Here is a 7,500-nt window from a genome sequence, read left to right on the forward strand (position 1 = left end):
AGGAAGGATTCAACATGTCGCACTGACCAAAATCATAAAACTAAGAGAATCCAAAATGGTATCCTATTTGCCTTTAAATTTTATGTATTTCCGATTAAGAATTCCCGTTATTTCCAAGTCTATTACCACATCGAGTTACATATATATAAGCTTACATATACATATTACATATTACATAAGCGTTCTCTCGTTATCTCTCCTGCATGAATGGAATTGCAAAGTACCATTTTCAAATGCGTACACGTCTAACCATCTTCTAACTCTCGATCGACGTGATTCTCGATCGTAATCGTCCACGACCGATGAATCGTGATTTACGATTTCCAATATCTAAACTTTCGATACATTTTCAAACGAAGTTTTGATCGATAGAAAAGTAAAGGAAATAAGGAAAGGGAGTAAGAAAAATAAAAAGAAAAAAAAAGAGAGAGAAAGAGAGAGAGAGAGAGAGAGAGAGAAGAAAATGCACGAGTAATAATTTACTATAATATTGATTATTAATTTAATTATTATTATTGAGTAAATTTAATTACAAGTAAAATTATTATTAAACAAATTTAAATTATATATATATATATATATATATATATATATATATATATATACATAAAAGTTTTCTATATATATATATATATATATATATATATATATATAGAATTAAGAGATAAAATTAATTAGGAAGAGCTTGAAAGCGGCAATTAAGAGATCCTATTCAAGGATTTTGAAGATAGAAGATAAGCGGTTGGTAAGGTAGTTATCTCTCTTAACGACTCTTATAATAATATATTTTATTTAAATGAAAAATTATAAATTATTAAAAATATGAATTAATCGATAGTTCTAACAGTTCCCTATTAATATACTTCGTAAACAAATCAATATTTCGTTCTATAGTTTATTGACCATTATTCGATAGGTATATCAAATTAATAATAATAATAATAATAATAACAATAATAATAATTATAATAATAATAATATCATGTAAATTATGATAAACACGAACTATATGAACTCTCTTGAATCACTAATTACAAGCAATCAGAAAGTAATTAAATTGCAATTTGTCGTTGGCGGCTCATTTGATGATCGATGGATTTTCACGGTGCAAAAGGTTCAACGGATCTTGATTAAGATTCCTTTACGATTTCAAACGACAAGGAACAGAGAGAAAGAGAGAAAGAGAGAGAGAGAGAGAACCTTTGACATTTTACTTCCTGAACAATTTCTTCTAACGATTCGATTCTATTCGAGAAATTTGTTTCAAACGACATTATATAATATATTATTTCAAAAAAGAAAAGAATAGGAAAGAAAAGAAAAGGCAAAAAATTCAAAAGATTATCATTTATCAATGACCGAGAAAAAAAAAGGTCATAATCATTTGTGCATCTTTATTTTAATTGAATTTTATTTTTCAATTATATATTAATCATATTATAATCTTTATTTCATTAAATCCTTATATATATATATATATATATATATATATATATGTGTGTGTGTGCGTGTGTGTGTGTGTATGCATGTGCGTGTTAAATATATATATATGTACCTGTAATTTAAGAAAAAAGAAATTATGTAAATATTCAAAAAAAAAAAAAAAAAAAAAAGAAACAATCAAAAAGATATAAAAATTAATAAAGTATGCGTGTACGTGTTAAATAGAAATAAAAAGAATTATTATACTAATTTGCAATAGAATTGTCGCATTATAATATCATTCTAATAATCAAATAAGATAAACGATAATAGTTTAATCTAACTATTGCACAATTATAATCACATTTTGTAATAGAAGTGAAAAGAGAAAAGAACAAACAGTAAAAAAGAAAAATCAAAAAAAAAAAAAAAAAAAAAAAAGATGAGAGAGAGAGAGGGGGTGGAGGGAAAGAGAAATTAATACAAATATAAAATCAAATAGATAGCTTATATATTCATTTAACGAACGTAATGAAACAACAAATTAGATTGAAATTACGTTTTCCGAATAACGAACCAATTATATTACGTCGAAATTATTCGTATAAACAAAAGGTTTCTCATACTACGTAACGTTGATTCAGTATTTATTCGAAATATGAGTGAATGAATCGGACCGGATCGAATCGGACCGTACCAAGACCGGACCGGATCGGATAGAATAGGATAGGATTGGGATTGGATCGGACCGGACTGGACCGAGCGATTCATTCGATTAACAAAGTGCACTGCGACAAAATTACGCGGATAATCGTGGAGAGTAATTAAGTAACGAAACGAACGCGAATGCCATTCCGACCGATTCAATGATTTCCTTTTACACTGATGACATTTTAAAATTTACACGAACCAGATATTCGTTCCTTTTTGTTTAATCGTTAAACAAAAACGATTTATCAACCACCCCACCACCACCCCCAATCCACCCCCGATATAATTAAAAATAATAATGAAATAAATTAAATCGATGATTTGATTAGAAATTGATAAACCGATTGGAAAATTATTTTAATAAACTAATATCAAACATAATTCATCCTATGAGAGATATTTTTCAATAATCATTAAAATATCATTGTACGAAACGTATGCATATATTCGTATGAATAATCTTTGATAAGATTAAAACAGTGAAGTTGAGAAGGGGGGAAAAAAAAAAAAGAAAAAAAGAAAAAAGAAAAAGAAATTAATCGTGTAGGAATTTGATCGATTAATAAATTTATCTAAAAGTAATTCATTATTATATATCACAGATCCATACGTATAAGTTACGCGAGTGATTGATCGAGTAAGAGTTAGAAAGATTAATCGTTAAATAAACGATTCGTAATAATAATCGAGGAGAAATAATACGTGAAAAGGATACATCGATCGAAGCCGCATTAGAACGGATTAGGAAAAAATTGGACAAAATTAATTCCCCTTCTTTACGTGGCCGTTCTCCCCCACCCTACGCTCCTCCTCTCCCCAATTCCCTCCACCAGTCTTACCATCTCCTCTACCACCTTCTTCACTGTATAATAATTCGTTCTCTCGCCACTTCTACGTTTCAAAATCTACAGGAGTTTCTTTGAGTAATAGTACGAACGGATGAAAGTTTTACGAGATATTGCCTCTTAAAGACAATCGGTGACGACTGATTGGTTCCTAGGATATTGGAAATCTTTTGTGGTCGAATCGAAAAGGTCAATGCTGCTGAGATTCGACGATTCTGTTTTAACAAGTGAAATCTCGATTCCAATTTTTTCGTTCGAAAAAAAAAAGGAACGAAAAAAAAAAAAGAACGAAAAATAGCGGAACACGAGAGAGAGAGAGAGAGAGAGAGGAGAGAGATAGGTGTTCATACATATACGTATGTATATGTACATATATATATATATATATATATATATATATATATACACTATATAAATGCTTATATATGATACGTGTGCATATACGTATGTATGTACATATGTATTATATATGTATATATGTGTATATATAGGTATGTATATAGGTATGTATATAGGTATGTATATATGTATGTACATATGTATTTGTGTATTACCTGATCAGCAGAATAAAAAGTTTGCTTTACAAATATTTCTACAGGAAAGAATGGCGGATATGCTAGAAAGCGATATGAACGAATCTCACTTTAAGAAACGATTTTCTTCGCGAGAGAGAGAAAGAGAGAAAGAAAGAAAGAAAGAGAGAGAGAGAGAGAGAGAGAGAACGAAGAGATATAGAAAGATAGAGAGATAGATATATATATATATATATATATATATATACAGAGATAGAGAGAGAGGAGAGAGAGGAGAAAGAGATAGAAAACTCGGACGAAGATAAGGAAAACTTTGAGCGTAACTTTATTTTGCTTCGTCGTTTTATCATACAAAACGTTTTGATCGTGATCCTTTAAATAATTTCTTATGTCTTATTTTTACCATATATTATTCCTTTGATATTATTTTATCGATAATAATTAGAAGATTGATTAGAATGAAGAAACGTGATATAATGATACATCGTAAAATTGATTTCATCTCTCTTTCTCCATCTCTTTCTTCTTCTCTCTCTCTGTCTTTCTCTTATAATTTCTTCTCTTTTGAAAATTATTAATGATTAAATAAATTATTAGAATTAAGATTATAGCTCGTTATCGATTCTCTCTCTCTCTCTCTCTCTCTCTCTCTCTCTCTCTCTCTCTCTCTCTCTCTCTCTCTCTCTCTCTCTCTCTCTCTTACCCTTTTATCTTTTCAGAATTAATTACAATTATAATGATAAATATATATAGGAATGATATAATAATTAATTATCGATTCTCTTTCTATGTCTCTTTTCTTATTAATGACGAATTAGAATAATTAGAAATTAAATGAATGATGTAATAATTAATAATAAATTCTCTCTCTCTCTCTCTCTCTCTCTCTCTCGTTCTTTTCAGTATTAATAATGATTAGAAATATAATTAGAATATTGACATATAATATATATATATATATATATATATATATATATATATATATATATATATATTATATTTTTTTTAGAATTTTTTTTTCAAGAATTAATGACGATTAGAATGATTAGAAACTAAATGAATGATATAATAATTAATAATTGATTCTCTCTCTCTCTCTCTCTCTCTCTCTCTCTATCTCTTTTTCTTCAGAATTGTTAATAAATTAGAAAGATGATTAGGAATAAAGAAGAATATTATATATGATTATGATAATAAATGATTAATTTTTTTTTTCCTTTCTTTCTTTCTTTCATCTTTTCAGAATTGCTAATGATTAGAGAACTGATTAGGATAAAGGCGAATATTATCATAATAAATGATCGATTTTCTCTCTCTCTCTCTCTCTCTCTCTCTCTCTTTTCTTTTAGAATTAATTATGATTAAGGATCGAGATATATATTATAATAATATATCGATCTTCTTTATAACTTTTTTTATTTATCTCATTCAAATTATTAATGATTAGGTCGATCAGGAAAATATGATTAGTATCAAATCAAATATTGTAAGAATTAATTCTCAATTTTTTTTTTTATGTTCTCCACCCCCTCCCCCCCCTCTCTCTCTCTCTCTCTCTCTCTCTGTCTCTGTCTCTCGTTCACTTTTTTACTTAATTAGAATTAACAATGATTAGAAAAAAATGATTATAATCTTAAGGAAAAATAATATTATAATAATTAATTATGAAATTTTTCTCTCTCTCTCTCTCTCTCTCTCTCTCTCTCTCTCTCTCTCACACACACACACACTCTTTTACTTAATCGGTATTAACAATGATTAGAAAAAATGATTAAAATCTTAGGAAAAAAAAGAAGAAAGGAAAAAAAATAATTACTAAAAATCTCTCACTCTCTCTCTCTCTCTCTCTCTCTCTCTCTCTTTCCCCTTTGTTTACTTATAACAATATAATCACTTATCGGTAATCTATATATGATTAAAAACATTCGTCACAAATGGCGAAACTGGCAAAACTCTTGTTCGGGCAGTCGCTTTGATTTCACTTAATCGTGCTCCCAAACATAGTGCCACGAAACTTCTTAGACATCTGCGATGTTTCCCAGAAACTTTGCTCCAAGAGCTATCTCTCCTATTTCACGTCTCTCTTTCTCATGGTAACATACTGGCGAAACACCATGCGAAGTATATGTGCATTTCCACACCTTCTCACCCTTTATTCTCCCTTAACCTCCCCTACCCCTGACCCCATCATCATCCACCTCCTACTTCATCCTCATCTTACTCTCTCTAACTCTAACTCTCTCTCTCTCTCTCTCTCTCACTAACTCACTCTCTCTCTCTCTAACTCACTCACTCTCTCTCTCTCTCTCTCTCTCTCTCTCTCTCTCTCTCTCTCTCAAACACACCGTAACGGAGAGACCAGGATTGCTTAACGGATTCTCACAACAGATTTCGTAATTAGATAAAGTTTAGAGGTGCCTCTAGTGTAAAACGATATAGTCCATTCGAAGTTACATCTCTAATATCATGGAACTGATTCTGCGACGACGAGATATAATTTAAATAATATAACGAGTATTTAATACGAAATTCATTTTTGTTATCATGCATTATTAATTATATCGATTTACTTCGCGTGTTTCAATTTTCTATTTTTTTTTTTTTTGTTTTGTTTTGTTTTGGTTTTATTTCATTTTCATTTTTTCATTTGTTTATCCTTTTTTTTTTTTTTTCTTTTTTTTTAAATATTAGAAATTCGTTATGGCGAACTTTACCTCGTGAAAGGAATGTTTCATTATAGTCTAAGGGTTGTATCGCGTAGCTTCGTTCATGTGTCTTGCGTCTTGTATGTGTGCGTGTGTATTATCCCCTTTTTCTTCCTTTGCTTTCCTTCTTCTTCTTCTTCTTCTTCTTTCTCTCTCTCTCTCTTTTTTTTTATTATTTTATTATTATTATTATTATTATTATTATTATTATTATTATTATTATTATTATTATTATTAAGTAACCAATCAATCGAACCAATCGATCAGTCAGTCAGTCAATCAATCAATTTATTTATTTATTTATTTATTATTTTGTTCTTTTTATTTTTATTTTTATTTAACACACTCCCCACAAATCGAATTTTCTTATCGATCGTTGGAACTATATTTTGTTCTTTTTTCTTTTTTTGTTTATTATCTTTATTTTACTCTATTTCATTTATTCTTAGTATTTTTTTTTTTTTTTTTTTGGAACCGTCAAAGAGTTTTTTTTGGAAACGTCACAATTTCATACATATACATGTATTTTTTTTTTTTATTTTCTCTCGTTCTCGTCTTTTTCCTATCCCTGATTCTTTTACTTTTTATTTATTTATTTATTTTTTTTTTTTTTTCTTCTAATTATTATTACATCGTTGTCCCATAAAATACACTTGAAATCTTTCAAATATATCTCGCGCGGTTTATGATAAACTCGACTGGCACACGGTCGTAGATAATATCAATGATTGATATCGCGCGTCACGTACGACGCATCCCCGGGCGTCGAGACGCGCTTACTGACGGTATTCCTTGCCGGAGCGTCGCGACGCTCCAAACTACGTTGGTTTCGCGCAGGTCCAGTCCAGGACACCGAACTCTCTCTCTCTCTCTCTCTCTCTCTCCCTCTCTCTCTTTCTCTTTCTCTTTGTCTATCTTTACTCTTCCCCCCTCCCCACTCCTACATCGAATCCTTTTCTTTTCCTTCCTTCCTTCCTTTCTTCCATATCCTTCTTTACTTTCTTCCCTTCTTCTTCTTTACTTCGTTCTTAACAATTTTTCTTTCTTTTTCTTTTTTTCTTTTTCTTTCTTTCTTTTTTCTTTTTTATTAACTTATTTTTCTATTCGTTTGGTTTCGCCTTGTTTGCCTTTTACCTTCCCTTGCCTTGTGTTTTGTTTACCCACATGTGTGTTAGTCTTTCGTGATTTTCTTTTCATTCGCTTTATTTTCTCATTTTTTTTCCCCCCCTCTCTCTCTCTTTTTTTTTTTTTGTTTTTCTTTCAACTAAAATCTTCCTTTCTAAT

General features: G+C 29.7%; 1 protein-coding gene across 4 annotated transcripts in view; it reads right to left on the reverse strand.

Moving 5' to 3' along the window:
- Positions 1 to 7,500, reverse strand: part of LOC124429773 (lachesin-like) — a 126,001-nt gene that overhangs the window by 83,576 nt on the left and 34,925 nt on the right. The window contains exon 1 of one of the 4 annotated variants that reach the window (XM_046975427.1): positions 6,226 to 6,597. The exons of the other annotated variants lie outside the window; for them this stretch is intronic. The gene's annotated coding sequence lies outside the window, so the exon portion shown is untranslated. Of the gene's footprint in view, positions 1 to 6,225; positions 6,598 to 7,500 lie in introns of those variants that run through there. 4 annotated transcript variants of the gene reach the window in all.

This window comes from Vespa crabro, chromosome 16 (genome assembly GCF_910589235.1).
Source record: "Vespa crabro chromosome 16, iyVesCrab1.2, whole genome shotgun sequence".
Classification (NCBI taxonomy): domain Eukaryota; kingdom Metazoa; phylum Arthropoda; class Insecta; order Hymenoptera; family Vespidae; genus Vespa; species Vespa crabro.